Source organism: Anguilla anguilla, chromosome 9 (assembly GCF_013347855.1).
Source record: "Anguilla anguilla isolate fAngAng1 chromosome 9, fAngAng1.pri, whole genome shotgun sequence".
NCBI classification, from domain to species: Eukaryota; Metazoa; Chordata; class Actinopteri; order Anguilliformes; family Anguillidae; genus Anguilla; species Anguilla anguilla.
The window spans coordinates 10571071-10591940 of record NC_049209.1 but is presented as its reverse complement, the minus strand read 5'-3'; the positions used below and the strand labels follow the sequence as shown (position 1 = coordinate 10591940).

Genomic DNA, 20870 nt, shown 5'->3' with positions numbered 1-20870 from the left:
AAAAGATCCATAGACCTAAGGCAGGACAATTGCATACATATGTCTGACAATGCTTTAACATAATCAACAATCACATTGTGCTACTTGTGTATTGTACTGAACTCATATTGAAAACTCAAATAGTTTGAATTAGTTCAATTTCTGGACTAGCTTGGACTTCGTTGAGAAAAAAAACGTTTAAATGCAGTTAATGGGTAGACGATAAGAGGTGTTGTTCAACAGGGATTTAACAGAATTGGATGTCTGGAATTGGACATATTGACTTTATTTACAGGTAATGGATAATGCCAGATTAGAATCAAAGTTTGGCAATTGTGTAGTATGGAGAAACTTGGTGGGTAGCCGAAAAGGTTTGTTTCTTTCCCCTAGCTAGTGCGTTGCCACTGTATTATTGAACAAGTCACTTAACATGAAATGCTTCAGTTAATATGCAGCTGTATAAATATATAATAAGTGAAACTATGTGCTATGAGTCATCCTCTGCCAGAGCAGATAAAGAAAAATAATGATGATTATCTATGTACCCATTCATGCAAACCGGACAATACATTTAATTTGAATGTCACAGGATTTATATGCAGCCATAAAGAAATTGAAATTGATCAAAGATATAATATGTTAATATAGTCAGTGTGAAAATATGCAATAGTGGTGTTAATTCAGCGCATGCTGTGCAGGATCTAAAAGGAAACCCCCTCTCCTCTGTAAAATCTGTTACGTTCCAGTCCAGTCTGTGCAGCTTGGCTTGAATTACATTTGCTTTGCTGCAGTATTGTAAATGTGGTTTTTGAGAGAGAGAGAGAGAGAGAGAGAGACTATGATGCTCTTCTGGTTCTGAACAAGGCATGTTTCACTGTCCACCACTTAAAACCCTGCGCTTACAATTCACCAGCATGATCAATGATTCCCAACCACCCACAAGTGGCAAAGATCCAGCCCCTTTCACAATAAATATGGATCAACACACAAACACACACATTTAGATTGTTGTTGATGGAGTTCTTTATTCACAGGATGGAGATTGAGTGAGATTTTCCACCCATAATTAATTCAATTGTTGGCAATTATTCCACAATCTCAGTTAACTGGCCGATTAAACAACTGAAAAAAATCTGGATTGCAAAATTGATTGGCTCTGCACCCTGTGGTTGCCAGAAAGTGGAAATACAAGGGAGACTAATCAACGCTCAATTCAGTTCAATTGTATGGCCCTCATTACAGAGACACTGTCACAAAGACGCTTTGCAGAAAAACAGGAAATAGGAACACTGGGAAAGACCAAGCCGGAACCCCCACAAATTCAGCTAGTGAGGTTAAAAAATTACCAGCAGGATGAAAACACACTCAATCAGCAGCAAGAAAGAGCTCCTCTGAAAGAAGACATTTTGGCAGGAACCCAGATTAGAGGAGGAGCCCTTCCTCTGTTGGCCAGCCCAGTGTCAGTAGTTACAGTAAGATGAGCTAAATGGTAGTTGGAAGGTAATGGGGAATCTATGTGAGAAATAATCATAGTGTTTGGTGGGAGGTGTTAAATGAGCAAATAAAATAGTCCAAGCAAATAAGTTCATATTAATATAACAGGTCAGAAGGGGGAAGCAATACATCTAGCCCTCAGGTTGCAGCATGGGCTTGAACCAGGAGAGGGTCGAGGCTAGGTCAGTCTGCGAACTGCGGGTGGAGGCATGGGGTAGAAGCTTCAGAGAATGGAACAGAAATGGAGATGGGTTAGGAGCTAGATGATTATGATGTTAAATATTGCACCAGTAGAGGCCTGAGTGCAATATGGGAAAGCCCCAGGGTGCTACAATGTGGCAGCAACATATCTAAAAGATTCAGATAAAGGGTGTATACTCCACACAGCCCAACACAACACAGAACAGCAGACCAGAGCGGTCGCCTGCAGTGGCATAGCTACAGCATTTTCAGCTCAGCTCAGCAAGCTCTGTGGTGCTGATGCATCTTTCCTGCACAGCTTCAACTATAGGGTTGACTAAAAAGGGGCGTTTCGAGGCTACGCTTCAAAACAGAGGGAATCTGAAGCCCGAACATGCAAATGGAGATTATTCCAAGCTCTGTCATCCACTGTAATTTCAGTTATTCTTGGAGCTTTGAAATACCTAGCATCTTGTTAATGGAGCAATCATGGTGGAGAATGAAGAACAATTTATTCACAAGGACAGATAAATCAGTATTTAGCATAAGCCTTATACAGTTGAAGAAGAACATTGTAGTTGATTCTAAATTTAACAGGTAACCAATGAAGAGATATGAGCACTGGAATATGATCACAGTTCTTAATTTTAGTAAGTGACATTTAAGCTGCATTCTGTACAATGCAAGACCTTCCATGTCAAATTAGTGCACTATTGTAATATCGCATTACAGTAGTCCTGCTGAGAGGTGATAAAAGCATGAACTCTTTATTTGGCATTATGAAGAGTCAGTGTCTTCCTCAATTTAGACATATTTCTAAGGGGAAAAAACCACCCCAGTGATATTATTAAACTTGGCCTGAACAGCAAGGTCTGAGTGTCAGAATTACTTATAGATCATGATATTGCATGTTTGGAAAACAATTACCTTCAAAAGGTCTTCAATAATCAACGGTCATGACTCTGCAATCTGCAAATGGAGTATAATTGAGTTCAGTTTACCAGATGTCTTATTTATTTGTAATTGTGAAACTTAAGTTTTGATGGAGCGCACAGATGTAGCTCCTTCGCTGTAATTAAATTTCAGTTCCTTCAAGAGCCGTAATCCTGTTCATTCCCGCCTTTTCCAGCTGGGAAGAACACTGTTGCAGTTTCTACTGTATGGGCGTTGTATCAAAAGCAATGAGACATTCCCCGACAGATAGCACTACTGGTGTCCATGCAATTCTTCTTCCACTCTATCTGTATATGAAATCACTGTTTCAAGCAAAGTACATTTGGTGCAGCACAATCATCCTAAATATTCAAGATCTCTTCAGATCATTAAGACCCCGTACAGTAGGTTGCAGATATTGTTCTCGCGTAAGCAGTCCAATAATTACATCGAAGAATTAAATGGGAGAGAAAGACAAACTCACAAGTGTAATGTCAGTGGTGGACTACCTGCAGAAACGTTCCTTGATGGGATGAGTGTGTCTACTTGTTGTAATGACAGGTATTGTCTTTGAAAATGGGTCCAGAATTCTAATTGTCTCTTTATACATCAGAGAGGAAAGAAGATCTCAGACATAAGACTGGCATTTTCATTTTCCCTCAGTCATTGTTTCTACTGGAGAGCGGGAGGAGTATTGCCATTGATTTTGTGACTCATTTGACTTTTACTGGCTCTCTACATGCACATAACAGAACGAAAGGATGACATCTAGTTAGATGTTCTAATTAGATGGTTCTAAATTTGTGTGGGGTTGGTGGGTTGATGGGGGGAAGGGGGAGGATGGGTGTTGGAAGGGAGTGTGTTGCACTTGAATGTGAAATCTGAAGAGAAACTTTCTTCCCTGCCATTATTTTATCACTCCATAAGAAAATACATCAGCTGAATCAAATTTATGCAAATCCATTGTCCTAATAATACGCATCATGTTTAGAAAAGTAATCTCATTAATATTCAAAAATATGAAATATGCACGCAAAGCAGTGGAAGATAGCACTGGGTCCCTTGAAAGGAACAAGGCGGATTAATTCTTCATCAACGCCTAAAAACCCTTTGTGTAGTGTACTTAACAACAATGCTTAAGGCAAGCAGTGACACTGGTGGGAATTCAGGAGTGTTTCAGCCATACTTAAATAATACATCTGAATAACTGTGTTATTTTCAAGCGGAGCATCCTGCTGCTGAGATCCCAATGGGGGGGGGGGGGGGGGGGGGGGGAACCCTACATGAATGCAGAGAACTTTTTACAGTCTTAATGTGATTCTTGAGGGGGGAGGCGGGAAGCCTACTGCTGCTCTCCGCTCTGGTTGAGCCATGTTTCTCGTCTCAGTCTGTGCGACTGTGCGTCCCCCCCCCGGGGAGAGCTGAGCAGAGGCTCGCAGGCACCTCGGACAGGGGGGGCTAAACACTCTACTGCAATCGCTCTCTTCCTCAAACAGACAAGGTGACTGTCAATAATAAATGCTGCAGACAAAGTGTGTGTCAGAGATGCCCTGGTGAGGCATGAGTTCTGGGATCATTGCACTACCTCATGGACTTTCTTGGCAATAGAGCAGTCTTTTCTACCCAGGATTCCATTGTGCTCGGTACATCACGTTACTTTCTTCCCGATTTACAATGAGGGTCCGCATGCTGCTTTTCACATGTGTCATGTCACCGTCTTCCAGAAAATATGACCGGGATTCAATCAAAGGAATAAATCATCAAAATAAAGCAAATATCTTTAAAGGCACATGCCAACCAATCAAATCACAAAATAGCCAGTCTTGCCATAAAAAGACATGGTTGTGTAAGTTAGAGGTTCTAACAAATTAAGTTTAGTTCTCATTAACTAAATGACATTGTGGAATATATGTTTTTAGTTATGTAGTAGAAAACATGCCTGTCTTTTGAGCTAAGAGTATTTGTCTGCTAAATCCAGCTGAATGTTTACCTCTCTAACACAGCATTAGAGAGTTATCACACTGTGATAAAATAGATTGTTTCTGTTAAAGAATTACTTCCAACCAACTTGGTAATGTAATAGAAATTACTTAATGAATACATAAATAAAATAATAAAAATAAACACTCTTTATAAAAAAATATATCTGCCAGAACATAAAAAGTCTGTAAAATATATCCTCATCTATTTATACTATCCATGTTTTATTTGTGACATTCTGTGTATTGTAAATAGATTTTTTATTGCAACTAAAATACATTTTAAAATCTGTTCTCATTGTGATGCTTATGGAATTATTGATGCGTGTAATTTAAAAAAGAAACAAGCTTAATGGACATTCCAGTGATGCCAGTTGGCATATTTGCATAAAACATTTGCTTAAACATCTCACCAGGGCCAAGTCAGCCTCAGCTGTGTGTGCTTCTTACAGATATAATGTGGTCCAATGACACGGAAATGTTTGACGCTGAATGCATTTGGATTTAATTGCAATTGTAAATTGTGTGAAAAAAATCAATTACAGGGATGTGTAATTGATTTCATTTTCACTTTCCAGGAAGATACTTTGCTAGTAACAGGTGTCTCGGCTGTTGTTTGGTTTAGAGATGTGAGATATAAAACAAACAACATTCATAGATATAAGGTATTCAATGTCAAAATGCCTTGCTTATACAGTAATATGTTGCCATACAGTACATGTGTATGACGTTTTGTAAAATTAGGAACTCATAATCCTCATTGGGCAAATCTTAATATCCAAATGCTTGAAATGCATCACTGCAATTCATTGAGGAATACTGCAACATGACACAGTTTATGACAACTTCTGTTAGCAGTTGAAATGTCCTTTGCTCCAAAAATCTGATTTTAAATGAACAATGTTTGTATTTATTAATAGATAAAAAATAACATTCCACATAAGACATGTCCAAAGCTGAAACAACTGTTTTAGTTAATTGCTCTATCCCTAAAATATTGAATAAATTAAGGAAATGACATTCTTCATTTTTCTTTGAATAAGGTACTTTTATTCATTTCTTGAAATTATATTTTAACCCTCTTTGCTTTCTCCCAGTCTGAATGAAGTTAAGAAATATGTAAGGAGGGCATAATGTGTCCTCTACTTTTAAAAAGTAAGCTCCTGTCTCAAGCTCATGCGCCACAGATTGCAGACCATGCCTTCTCCCGTTTCCTGTGATTCTAGTGCATAATGGCTGGTTTAACTGAATCAGGGGGGAAAAATGGGCTTGTATTCAATCAACATTTGTCCTTAACTTTGCCCGTATTCAATCAAAATGTGTCCCTAACTATGTCCTACAGATAAATGACATTTTCTCAGGCCGGAATCGTCAGAGCAGGAGTACACAGAAAGGCAGCACCACAGTGTCATTGCTGCCAATGGTATTCACTACCATGTGTACATCACAACTTCAGCATGTACAGCCGACAGTGCAAGCTAAGGCTTTGGTGAATGGCCATCAGTTTTTTTTACTCATTTTTCTTCAAAAGTGTCTGAGAAGTCAGATACTGTGCCATCTATATGCTCTCTGTCCATCCAGTGGGTCCCTGGAGATTAATAAAATGTATCAGCGGTACACAGTCACATGACACGAAGCAGCTGAGGTCAGACACGCGAATGTCCTTCTACTACCTCTCATAACCGTGCTTTTGATTACGTTCTTTTTGATTATACGTGCTCTTTGATCACTGCGGCAGCAGCGTGACAGTGCTAATAAGGGAGTCTGCTGATCGTATCCATGCACACATAACCGTAAATCACAGCAGGAGGCTCGGGGTGGCCTTCACTGTAAGTACTTGAGTGAGTAAACAAACCAGCTAAATTAATTAATATTGGCTGGATATTACTGGTTATACAAAGCCATCAGCTACATTTATGTTTTCCGGTTTTACGACCATCCTTTAGTCTGCAAACTAATGTATACTGTACGTGTGTATCTTTGGCAGAAACACAAAAAGCAATCATTGCTGTTAAACGCATCCTCCAATATTGTTGTGTCATCAACTGTATATTTAAGGGGTGTTTTGTGTTGCGTGCATTTTGGCAACTGTTGAAAATAACCCTGAATCGGCTGACTTTATGATAGGACAGGGTTTATCTGGGTTTATCAGGGTTTAACCCTATCACTTTATGATAGGGTCTCTCCTTACACAGTATGGATATCCTTTCAATATTGTTGGATAAATGTGTGGTGTTAGGACCTCAGATAGGCAAACAGTTATTCATGAGTACTGAAACTGCTCTCAGCCATGTTCCCCCACATCCAATAAACAGTTTGAAATGTTATAATGAGGAGTGAAAAATCCTTAGTATATGCCTTACCCAGGGGCTTCAGTCAGATCTTCTACAATCGCATGTGAAATGACCTAGAACATTCCGCCAACAGACATATAAAGATTGAAAATGTTGTTGTTTGTTTGCCCAAACGGAGAGCTCTTGTGCCCTCTACGGCAGGTATAATTGCCTTCTTCACCACTGTGGAGCCCACACAAAGTATTGGTACTTTAAAAACTCACCCACGTTGTTAAGCTGAGGCACTGTAAAATCTCAGTCACTTAGCTTTGGGAGAGGCACTTTCAAGACTCATCCACTTTGGCAGAAGTGCTTTGAAGCAAGGGTTCACAAACCTTTTCAGAGATAACCAAAAGATATCAATCCATGCTTTTTTCAACCCAGACTGATTTCATGTTCATTAATAACAATTATCAATGAATTATCAAACTACTGACAGTAGCTATGCTTTTAATACCTAAAAGCTAAATGAAAGGACAAAGTTACTAAAGTTAGGAGGTAATTAATCAAAGAAAGCATAGTCAAATCAACAGAATGTAAGGCTTTATCAATGCAGCATAGTATGGGTAAAGCGCTCAAAGCTACCAGACAGAAAACCATAGGGTAAAACAAAACCTTTCTACTGATTTTAATTACAATCATTGTCAGCGAGTCTCTTTTTAATGGGAGGTATCAGTCACTTATCTATTTCCATGTGGGAAAATTTAAATAAAATTTTTAATGCTAATATTTTCATATATTGCTAATATTTCAATACAGCCAATATTTCACTGTTACAGTTTTTTTATGTCAAAAGCACAAAAAGACTGGATTGGATTGATTAGCCGTTAACTATCTTACGCTGTATGAGCGATAAGCAAGTTAATTAGGTAGAATCGGTGCTATTGGGAATGATGTGTTTGGTGCAATTCCAGGGTAGCTTATAATGATTTCACAACCCAATAGACATCCCCCAAGCTTGGGTCATTACCCACAGGTTGTGCACCACTGCTTTACAGCAACGACCATTTTGTTTTGGCACAAGTATTGTAAAGCCTTGCCCCAGAAGTGCTTTAAATGCACACCCTCTTTGTTTTGGCAGAAGCTCTTTAGAGCCACGCCCACTTTGTTTTGGCAGAAGCTCTTTAGAGCCACGCCCTCTTTGTTTTGGCAGAAGCTCTTTAAAGCCACACCCACTTTGTTTTGGCAGAAGCTCTTTAAAACCAAGCCCACTTTTTTTTTTTAGCATAGGTGCTCTAAAGCCAGGTCATTTTGCACTGGCAGAGGCACTTTTAAATCCACATCCATTTTGCTTTGGCAGAGGTGTTTTAAAGCCACGCCCACTAAATTTTGGCAGAGCAACTTTGACACACCCACTTTTTTTTTTGGATTTAGGCTTTTAAAGCCCCAACCACTCTTCTTTGGCTAAGGAGGTATTGTTTTCACTCTGCAGTCCAGCCAGACAGAGTTGAGGCTATTGATTGCCTTAAAAGCTTTGAGGATATGCTCTTCCTCAGCTTTTTTCGGGACAGCGCGAGCTGGACTGAGTGTCCCTCATGGTTGGGGCCTGTCGGAACGGGACGGCCTTCAAACGTGGCCGCACAGAGCAGACTGCGTTCCCTCATCCGAGCGCAGGGTACATCTCCCCCCCTCATATACCCACACAACATGGTCCCCCGGGACAGCAATCAGTCACTCGCATCAGCTGCCTGTGCAGCAGGAGCAGAGCCGCCAGCGTGATCTGATTTCACCTCCACAGAGGGCAGCTTTCACTGCCAACGTCTTTTTTTGTCTTTCTTCTCCAAGCCGCCAGCGTTAAAAATATTTCCGCCTTCGGTCGGCAGGGTGTTGATTTTCTCTCTTTGTTGGTTGGTTTCAGCTGCTCTCCCTCCATTTCTTTCAGTCTTTCGTTCCATTCACGAGAGTTTGTATCCGTTGCACTGCGCTGATCTTTGAGAGCCGGCTAAGAAGATCATCAGAAATGATACTGATCTGAGAACTGAGCTGAATGTCATAGACAGACACTTTGAAAAGAATACAAAGATAGGCTAATGTCTGAGAACGTGTTTGTTCCTTTAATACCCAGTCATCCACATAATGGCTTTGGTATTTAATACAATTAATAGTCATTACTGTTTTTCAGTTGTGTTTTCACTTGAGCAACAGTGGACAAATAAACCTGTTCAAGGATAACTAACTGCCTGGAGTGGATTTTTTATTTTTTGCACATCTAGCACTGGGCTACGGTACCTTAGCAAGCAATTACACACAAAGTGCTATTATCCAAATTAATGAACTGTTTTATATTCCTGGTACAGGGTATAGAAAAAGACTTACAGATGTGGGGGAAGACTTCATCTGAAAGAATACCAAGATGTGACCATGCAGGACAGGGAAAGACTTAATTTTCTGCTTTGACATGCATTTTTTAGCAGTACTTTGGACGAAACTAGCCTGCCTGCTTACTGTAATATTGATTTCTATTGTTTAAAAATACAACAGTGGTGCATGGTCAGTTCAGTAACCTGAGTCTTAGTCTTCCCGCCCTTGTCTTTTCATTTCCTTCTTCTTTACAGGAGGTTTTTTTTTAATGAATTTTCAACATGACTACGGCACAAACTCAGAAACACTAAAATGTTTCTCCATTAATAAGGAATTACAATTGCTGAATTTACACATTGCTAACGAAAGATTTGACAAATCAGGATAACTTTCACACTTCAATTGCTCAGTGCACTATTAAGATCATAAAATATCCATAACACATTTATTGAGAAAGGTGCAGGTATAATCAGTTTGCATCACAAAATGGATGGAATACTGTGCATTATATCAGATGTTAAAAGTAAGAAAGCACATGAAGTTCACTGGATGTACTGGCCTTTACAAAAATGGTCACATTATGATGAAATATGTAGTCTTTTTTCTTTAAAAAAAATAATAAAACCCCGGCCATATCTATTAATAATTGAATAAAACCGTGGTAATCATTCAAAACATGTGTAAATGTCAAGGCATTGGTGTGGATCCCCTACGTAGAGCACCTTTATTCCATGTAGAAGCACAGGGAATAAAAAAAAAAAGTCTTAAATAAGTCAATAAAAGCAGCACCGCAGCGTGTGGGGACCTGGCATGTAAGCGCTGCCCGAAGAAAGAGCGAATCCAATAAACATCCTGTGCAGCGGAGCCTCCGTTTCCTGTAAAAATGCACATTATTTGTTCCCCGCTGCCTCGGCGGAAGATGGAAACGTAGCGGTAATACGCGCGCCGCAGCGTGCGTCCGACGCCGCCTGGCCCGGCGCGCGTTCGCTTCCCGCCGCAGACTCCTCGTCCTAGATGTACCGCGCCGCGTGCGGTCTCCGCGCTCCGCCAAAACCTATTACTTTTCCCCTTTCAGGAACAGCCCTCCCCCCGCCAGGAGAGCGGAGCCCCGGCGTCGCGTGCCGCGGAGCCGAGCCGCGGAGGCAGCGGTCTGGCCCGTTTCGAGGTAAGTGTTGCGTTTTTCCCCCCCGGTTGTGGCTTTTTTTCTCCGCCGTCTCCCCAGGAAGGGGGTGGGGGTGAGCATGCAGCCATGCATCAGCTGTGTGGGCTTTGTGTGTGTGGGGTGGAGTGGGGTGGGTGAACATGCAGCCATGCATCAGCTGTGTGGGTTTTGTGTGTGTGAGGTGGGGCTGGGGGTGAACAAGCACCTATGCATTTGCTGTGTGGGCTGGTGGTTCGGGGGGTGGACAGCTGACATGCCCAGCTCTCATGTGTCCCACCAGCAATCGCAAGATCTCTTCCTTCCTGACCAGGTTCTGTCCCCATCCAAAAAAAAACACTGACTTTTCTTAATCTCCGAATGCACGCACATCAATGAATTTTTCCGAACACACCTCCAAGCAATGTGTATTTGAGAAACACAGACCAATCCCACACAGAGCAGTGGCCACTTAAACATGATATCCAGAAATTTTGGCTCAGCAAAATATAACGTAAAAATAATTATCGAATGCACTTGGTCATTGGCACCATGGGGCGTATTGCCTTTCTTTTCATTTTTTTCCTGTTTAATTATACTTGATACAGCAGTAAACATCCAAATTACAGAGGCCACCTGAAAAGCTTCCGCAAAAAAATGTTACGACTTATCTATAAATCCAGTCGGCAAGACAGGGCAGGACAGGGCGTTTCCATAGCCCCTCCATTTCAGGGACCATAATGTTTGGTCAAATGGCTTCCCAGGTGTTTCTGATTAGTCAGGTGTGTTAAATGCCTTAATGCAGATATAACAGCTTTCAGTATCTAGTCTTGATTCTAGACTTTTGATTGCCTTTGGAGTCCATGAAGACCATGTAAACAAAACAAAACCCACAAGTCTACAACATTGTGCAGGATCCAGCCACAAAACTGCTTCATCTTGTCTCCCATTCTTCAGCTGCAGTAGGCTTTTTGTAGGGCCACCGGCAGGTGAAGCCACTCAGGTAATCAGAAGCTTGTTAAGGTGGAGTACAGGTAGAGAGAGAAGCACAGATCACATACAGGGGGTTAACTTAAGCACCTGCACGTAACAAAGGGTCACAGACTTCAAGCAGTCATTACATGCAAGGGATATGCGACAAAGTACTAAACATAATTACTTTTATTTACATAACATTGGTATGTCCCAAACATCATGGTGCCCTGAAATAGGGTGCCTAAGTATAAAAAGTGCTGTAATTTCTACATGGTGAAACGTATGTGTATAAAAATACCCTTAAATAAAAGCTGAAAATGTGCACTTTAACGACGTGAACTGTTTCATTATAAATCTAAAACTGTGGAGTACAGAGCCAAATCAAGAAAAAAAAAAGTATTTGTCACAGATTATGGAGCTCATTGTATATACCCATAGCTGCTTATCCAATAAGGTCTGATTTTTTATAGTGAATATTGTGACTATTGACTGTAAAAGGTCACTTAGAAAGCTTACATTTCATAAATAAATAAATGCAAAAATATGTATTTTGTTTTATTAATGAGCAAATAAGGAATAATGATATGTAAATGAATGAGGAATGTAACAGAAGAGATCAACAGTTTATATAAAATTAAATAACTTGTCAGTTTTTACAGGAGAAAAGTCTCATTTCAATAATCCTTTAGATTCACCTGTACAGCTGAGTGGTCTCAGAAGCTGGTACGGGTCACTTTCTGGCAAGCTCTACACCTCCGTAACCTTGAGAAATCACGGCAAACAGCCTTGATTCTCGCTTCAATATAGCGGGCGATAAACAAATCATTCTCTCGGGAGAGAAAGTAATCACTCTCTGTTTGTCTGCACGCTGTCAATCTTTGAGTTAATATCGTTATGGATTTTCCTTGGTTGAAGAGTATGATCTGATAAAAACATACTCATGCCGGGGTTTTTTTCCTGTAAGACGTGCAAGTGATACTAAGGACGCATACTGGTTGGTTTACTTTTCATGCTGACAAATTGGGGTTCGATCTGTTTGGATGCAGAACCAGCTACTGCTGCACATTATGTTTTTATCTTTACAACTCAGTCTGGATCTGAACTTTCAGGCCATTATGAGTGCTTTATTGAAGACTCAGATAGAGGGATATGTTTCTCTCGGGAAGATATTACTGTAGGTAAATCTTAAAGGCATTAATAAACTTCCTGGCATTTAACATGGAAAAAGATCACGATTGCTGACAGTGAGTGCTGGTTGGAACATAGGCTGTGGTGTTGTCTGCCATAAGACACAGCTCCCTCTGTCGGTATCCCACCTGACCTCACCAGATGGAAAGCAGGCTTGTTGTAGTATAATTGATCATGAGTAGTTTGGCTGTATATTTCGGCGCACAATGCTCGGTCAGTTATGGAGATTTACGGCCTGGGTGGGCTGATAATTACTGGGAGTTATTGAGCCCGTGGCAGATTTATGGTCCACAGGGTACCCACTGTGGCAGGCGCAGAAGTCAAACTCCCGCATGGTCAATACTTACAAACAATATGGTGCGTTTTCAACCTGGACAACATGCCCAAATAAAGGAAATTGCTGGTAATGCACATGACTATTATCTTTTAATAGATCTGAGTGGCGTACCTGTTTAAAATCAGCAGAAGTGTGCCTTGGTTTTTGCTAAGATGTGGAGCATTTAAATTTTATCTTCCATCAAGTGTTATTTGACACCTTGATGGAATACAAAGTTTGAATGACCACATTCCCCTCAGATGGTAAGATGAAAAAACACAGGGCCAGGTTGCATTAAATAACTTAGGAAATATTGGGTAACATTGCTTTGGAATAGAGCTGGGTTTCATTTGTGTGAGCTTGCATTTATGAGAACGTCTTCTTTTAGCAACCATCACCATTATTGCAAAGATCTTGGGCTGAGCCAAACCAAATGTCTGCTTTCACAGACATATTGCATATCAATCTTTTACCAGCTCATGGCAGTGGAGGTGACATATTATCATCTAGGGGCTCTGCTGTCATGTACTGTGATTGCAGGCAACCAGAAAATGTAATTTAGCTAGAAACAATGTTAAATCTTACCAGCTGACTTTCAAATTAATGTAAAGTGGCATTCTAACAAGCGCAAAACTCTTGGAAGGAGAATCAATTATTGAACACACATCCTTCGCTTGTATCGACTGAATGCACAGATATTTGCAAAAGCTTGGGTCAGGGAAATATTCCTTGTCTTATGTAAAAAATAAAATAAAGAAACACAGCAGCCTACAGTATATATGATAAACATCCTACAACAAACAAATGTGATACAGACATGAAAGCAAGTAGTGGAAATGTTTTTATGACTATATTTCAGGAACTAACCAATATGTTTTTTTATCTAATTTGTATTATGTGAAATGTAATTATCAGATACTACTACATGTGGAATTATATTGAAATTAGTATGTTGTACTATTCTTAAAAAAAAAAAAAAAAAAAAAAAACAAGGCTACATTGTTTTACAGAAGGAAAGATAAAAATGTTAGATTGTACACCTAATCTGCATAGATATTTGTTGACACATACATAAACACTTGTACATGAACTAAAACAAAGCAATGATCCATACTATCCATACTCATGCATCAGTAGGAACTGATTCTTCTGCATCGACTCTGAAAGTTATAATCGATTGATGCCATTGATTTTAATCTGCATGCATTTTTGACCTGAACATAAATTATGCTCAGACTGTCTTCTAACTTGACAATCCATTACAAACATGCATTGTATTTGCATTTCCACCCCAAGGCCAATGACCACACAGCAGGTCTGAAAATTGTATCAAAAGTATTTGTTGCATTGTTTAAGAACTAGTGTATTGTATTGATGTAAGACCAGTGCACAAAAGATGAGTGCATAAAATGCCTTCACTGTACACCTATGCTCAGCTGTCAGGCTGCTGTGAATCAGGCTTGTAAGCACTAAGTAGGCTGCTGTGAATCAGAAACTGAGGCTGTAGCAATATGCGAACAGCCTCCCAGCACCCTTGCCATTAGTTATCAAAGCTTACAAAGAAATTTCACAGGGAAGTGTGAAGTGAGGGAACTCATGTCTTTCACCAACTGACCTCTCACCTTAGACCTTTTTTTTTTCCAACTGGCTAGCTCATAGCGTCAAAGAGGTACAAAAGGCTCCTATTCACAACAGGATGAGAGCCCACAAAGAGGAAAATTACAAAAGTATAGAGTCAAATAACCTATTAAAAATAATATAGTGCCCTTTATCACTATTGCAGTGTCTTTTTATGCAGGCATTTGCTGATAATCAAACAAAGCTCCGATAAAGTGTATGCTAAGTTTGCACTCCTGCACCATACAAAAATAGTGACAGTGAAAGCAACTGAAGACAGCCATAAACTATGTTCAAAAGCTATGTAAATGAGCTTGAAGAACACAAGACTGTAAAGTTACTGTGACATATATTGGGTTTTCAAGCAGGGACAAAACACTTGATGGATAGGTTATAGAGAGAGGGTTAGTTGTCAGGTAATAGCCTGTTTTTCAAAATTTATTCAGCACTGGAATGTTTAATTGAGATCACATTTTCACTGTTTGTAAGGTAAGAAGTAACTTTTTTTTTTTTTTTTTTTTTTTTTGAAAAATGGCACTTTTCACATTTGAAATTCTATTTGCATACATAGAAATTCTCTTTTTCAAGAGGCAGAGGTAAATGAAAACAAACTTAATAATTTACTTGGAACTTTGGTACACAAAACAACATAAATAGTAGGAGCAAAGCTAGATAAGAGACTAGACACAAAATGGATAGAATGGCGCATATTGTTCACAGCAAAGGAACTGACCTCAGGATGAGGGGTTGTTCGACACATAGCATCTCAGGACCCCAGGTCTCTAAGTCTCTAAGAAAACCAGAAGACATCTTGGCTGAGGTGCCTATATATTCAAGGGTTCATTGAAGACCAGGATAACCTGTCAGACTCCAGTGGACCATGAGCCCACTGGAGGACCAGGGAACAGGCTGAGTATGGGACAGAAAGCCAATTGTGTGGACCACCCCCAGGATCCGACTCTTGCTACTCCACTTTTCTCACCACTGTCTTGATCCCCCAAGTGGTCACAGCCATGACGATGTGGCTGGGAAGGATGGGCTCTGGGTGCTTCTCCCAGATGGGTCAAACTGTCGGGAGAGTAGGTCTCGTCAGGATCACAAAGGGCTGTTTTGTCCCCTTGAACCAATGCCTCCATTCCTCACTGCAAGCTTCAATGCATGAAAGTCTCCATTACCAGTGCTGTAATTTCTCTCGGCAGGGCTGAGGCTCTGAGAGACGAAGGTCGGACGGGTACAGTCTTTGGTCCTTGGGAGATCACTGGGAAAGAACTGCTTCTACTCTGATGTTAAAGGTGTCCACCTTCACACTGCACCAGTACTGAAGCAGTGGTGAACTATTTTGAAATATTGAAAGACAAAGCAGTTGAGCATGTCACGAAGAACATCATTAATGCGAACATGGAACAAAGCTGGAGACTTAGTTAAACCTAACGTGACCAGGTACTCATACTGAACAGTTAAAGGTAGGCCTCCACTCATCCCCCTTCGGGATGCAAACTAGATTTGTAGAAGACCATGGCTCCCTGCATAAATTCAAAGGTCAACCATAAGGGACAAATAATGGTTATTAATTTATCTTATTGAAACCCCGAAAGTTGATACAGAGACACAGGCTACCATTCTTCTTACCTGCAAAGTAGACCATAAGAGCAGGCGATGTTGAATGGCAAATCTTCCTGTTGGCAAGAGCCTCCCTTATGAAGGTAAAATGGTGAAAATCCAGACTGCAAGTCTGTCGCACAGTCATGATACTGATGATGTGACAACCCGCTGCCAGGCTGTTTGCTGAGAACCAAGTAGAGATGCCACTCTTCAGGAAGTGCATGGGAAAGCTCAGGATCCTCCATGGTCGCAGGCAAGGTCTGAGGAGCAGAAAGCACAGCTGGCAAGGTACTGAGTGAACTAGATAGGAGAGTTTGACACTAAGATACTCAGAAAAATAAGCTGACTCGTCAAGAGTCTCTCAAACCCTTACGAGTCTGCCTGTTTTTTTTTGCCATTTTTCGCCCATTTTCTCCCCAGTTTGGTCATTATACCAATTCCCTGTGTGAATCACGGTCTTGGTCGATGCACTATCCTCTGTTGGTCTGGGATGGGTGTAGACTACCACATGCCTCCTCCGATACATGTGGTGTCGCCAGCCGCTTCTTTTCACCTGACAGCGAGGAGCTTCACTGGGAGAGCATAAAGAGCGCAGAGATTCACGCTATCTCCCCCAGATCCCCTCCCCGCTGAACAGGTGACCCGACCAACCAGTAGGAGTCATTAATGCAACGATCAGGACTTACACCCTCACCGGCTTCCCACCCGCGAACACTGCCAATTGTGTTCAAAGGAACGTCTGACCAACCCAGAAGTACCACTACCGGGGATTGAACCCGGGTCTCTGTAGTGGTAGGTGAGTGCTTATACCTCTACACTACCCAGATGGCCGTTTGCCTGTTTCTTGAGAGTTTAGGATACTAATTGCAGAAATATCGGAATCGACCATAGTAAATGCAGCACTTCTCCTTGAACCAATGCTCTGGTACCTCCTAGTTGCATTGGCTCTATCTGTGAAGTGGTTAACACCCTTTGGGAAGACCTGAAGGACTTGGCTGAGGTAGGATTGACAGAAGTTGGGAAACTCTGTGGAGTCTAAACACACAGATGAAGTTGGTGGCCCGTGACATCCTGAACTGGAATACAGAAGTATCTCTCGCTTGCGCTCTCTCTCTTCAAGAGACTACCGTCAATCCAAATGGCAAGGGAAATTAGCTGATAAAGAGAGGTGTGTAAGTCTCTGTAAGCCAATTTGTCCTTTAAGGCCCTAGTACCTCCTCCTTCCATTTGCTCTTGGCTGTGAGCATGTGGAACTCATTGGAATAGTCTGTGATGCTATATGAAGAGAAACAGGTAAGAACCTGTTGAAGAGAAATAGGTTCTCACTGCCTCTTGTCCACTTCCAGGGTGGTTGGACACTTTGCTCATTTTGCTAGTGAAAGACCGGGTGCTTGCACACACTGAAGACTGATGCTCCCACACTGCCGTAGCCCAGGCAAGCACGTTGCCAGAAAGCAAGAAGATGATGAGGGCTACATTAGTGCAGCTGGTGGAAAAACTGGTTGGCTGAGGTTCAAAGGTTAAGGAGCACTGGTTTAAAAAGCCCCAACATTTACCTAGGATACCATTTTAATGGTCTGGAAGTGAAAGGCGAGGTTCCTGCAGGGTTGAGTGTTGGCTTTCAGAAGGTGGAATTGTCCTTGGGAGTGGCTGGTGCACATGTGTACAGATCTACTGCAGTGAGGGGCTGGAGGCTCACTGAGATTAACTGGAGTAGGTGTTCATGTAAACGGATGGTGATATTTTAGCTAGCCAGAGTGTTTCACCTCTGCTGGATGGCTTGGTCAGTGGTTTGGTCTGACTATCACATAGCTTATGGTCAGGATCCAAATGCAGAGATGGATACAGGAGGCAGATGTAAGTGCGAACAAAGAGACTTTACTACGAACTTGGAGCATGAAAAAAACAACAGACTAGTAAACAGAGCAAACTAGATAAAAGATTAGACACAGAGTGGCTAGCAGCTGGCCAAACATGCAAACACAACACTTAGATTAAGTAAATAAACACTGTGAGTAAAGGAGTTAAATTCACAGGGTACCAGGTAAAAATAATAATACAGTAATAATCAGGGAGGATCAAAAAGACAAAAAAAGAGACACACTAGGGCTTGAGAACTAGACCTCTGGTGGTTAGAAACAGGAACTGTGACAATTTGCCCTATCGCTATGGTTACTGTCACCAAGGACTTTTTCTGTTTTTTGGGCTTATCAATTAAGCACGCTCAACGGATCAAGACAGGCTTATTATGATTCTAACAATCGTGCAAACACAGTCTGGTCTGCAGCCGGATTATATTCCCAGCTGCCACGGACAATAATGTTGGATTACATTGGCTTCATTGTTAAAGTCTTTAGTATAGGGGAATGTGAATAAGATGGATTCTACACAGTAATGCTGTTCAGTTAAGAAGATAAAATAAGTTATTCAAATTAAGCATGTAATAAATATCATGATGGTCCATTTCATTGATGGATGTAATATCACATATTGATTTTCTACTAGTAGGCTAATCAGTTTACGACTTTTAAAATCAATAATGTTCTTTGAAAGTATTTCTTAGTGCAATAGCAAACCTCAACATGCTGAATCAAAAACTAAATGGATAAAAATAAGCACTTGCAATTACATACAAATATGTAAGCATATGTGAGCAATTTCCATTAGCAAAATGCTCAGTAATACTGCATGTGGGGTTTTTTGGAAAGAATTGTTTATCTAGCTTGCATTAATTAAAATATTCCTATTAGACTAGATGGGTGGCGTACTTAAATGTAATATTTAACATTTCATTAATGCGGTAAAGTATTTCTTCAATATGGTTACTCTTGCCTTAATGCATATGATGATAATTGTGTTAGCTACGTCAAAAAAGAAAGGTGGCTGCAGGCACAGACTACTGCTAACATGTCTGAGCCACTGTTTGTTTTGAAAAATGGGAATTTGAAAAATGACAGCTCTGATTTTCTCTCTGATTCTGTGCCTCATGCATTTGAAAACGTCTGCCTACTTATGAAATCAACGGAGGAATGATTACCAATATCAACTTGTATGATTTGGTTGTAAAACATGTTTACCAACATGATTTACTGGCAGGCCCCAGGCCTTTGCTGTGTCACAGTTTTGGAGTCTGGGACAGACAAATGTAGTCCCATGTGTCCAACTACCATTTTTCCCAACCTGAAGAGTTGATTTCTCTTAGGCTCAGTGAAAAAAAAAAAAAAAAAAGGCCAAATTGTGGCAGAACTTAATCTCAACTACAGGCCTTACACATGGCTATTGACGTGACCTAAGGCCTTACATTGCTCTTGATATGTGATTTGACCTAAGATACTATTAAACAATGTTATTTCATTTTTGTCATATTTCTTATACTGCGAAAGTATTGTGGCAGTGACACATTTTTTTGGTTTTCGCTCTGCACTCTAGCACATTGGATCTGAAATAATCAGTGGATCTAGAAATTTCAGTCCTTTCTATACATAGTACGCTCATTTTAGTGGAGCAAAAGCGAAGGCACAAATGGCTGCTGAGCTGTTTCCTGGCCAGTTGTATGCCTTTGCATCGATAGTTCATGCACAAGAAAGCTAACAGAAGGTCTGGGGTTGATTCCGGTGTGGAATTTTCTTTTGGAGTCTCTTGCTCCAATATATACGCATATGTCTAATGATGTTTTTAAAATATTGCCGTGTTAATGATGCCTCCAAACAGAAATCCTGAAGGTCTCCTTAAAGTGTGCTGCGTTATCTCTCCCTACCATACTGTGTGCTTTCTCAATAAAGCTTGTCTCTGCATCTCTCTTTCTGTGGTAGTCACCCTATAATATCAGCCAGAACATATGTGAGGGGAGACAGAACTCAGCCGGAGGTAAAATCCTTTTTTTGATGCTTCTTTCATTTATTGTCCAGAGTATGTGTCCATGTCTTAGCTAAAATAGCTATTTTAAATCATTTTGCAGTGGAAGTCCAGATCAGCTTTCCTGACAGCTGACAATGTCTAAATCTTTAGTTTTTTTTCCCCCTATTTAGACAAATGCAAGATTAATCGCTTTTCATTTATTTAACTACTGTATCCTGATACTCAGAATTAATCAATCTGTCACATGATTGTTATCTATGTTATTAGAAATTCCAACTGGAATGTATGTATTGTTTTCCACTTTTTCATAAGTAGTTCGGTCTGCATTATACATTTGGTTAATCTATTTCAAGTACTGTAATATCTTAGTGTTCATTATTTAGATATAATTGCTATTTAATATGTTTATCAAAGTAAATTATATTAAATTTGGTGATACAAACTTGGACATTGCTAAATGAATAAGTATAGGAGTCTAGCCTTTGTGCCATCTTATGAGGGGTATGTTTATGAGTGTACTAGAATGGTCATTGATTGTTCCCAAGTATTTAAAAAAATGCACACAAAAGGCGTGCAGTATAATGTCCAGATATGAATGTGCATAAACATTGTGCTTTTATTCATGATGAGCCACATTTTCTATGTATTGCTGCTTCCTGGAAATATTTTTTTTGGCTGCTGTGATAACTAATAGCGACTCTACAATCCTAAGAAGCAGAACAGCTGTATCTGTGAATACACTGTGCAATCAGAGCGGCAGAGCTGATTCTGGTTACACAAGATAAGGACTTTTGTTTAAAGTCAATATGAGCTACACAATTGTAGTGTCTCAAAAACGCTAAATGTCATAAGTCTGTTTCTGACAGCATGTGAGCGTGCTAATGCAGTAGGGCATGCATTAACACAAAAGACAGATACAGTACTCATATACAGTATACATACATACAGTGCAGTGCATGAGTATTTGGACAGTGATA

General features: G+C 40.4%; 1 protein-coding gene across 1 annotated transcript in view; it reads left to right on the top strand.

The window, feature by feature from the left end:
* tenm1 (teneurin transmembrane protein 1) overlaps positions 1-20870 on the top strand; it is a 414402-nt gene that overhangs the window by 157127 nt on the left and 236405 nt on the right. Inside the window, exon 2 of the mRNA XM_035434568.1 lies at positions 10275-10364. The gene's annotated coding sequence lies outside the window, so the exon portion shown is untranslated. The remainder of the gene's footprint in view (positions 1-10274; positions 10365-20870) is intronic.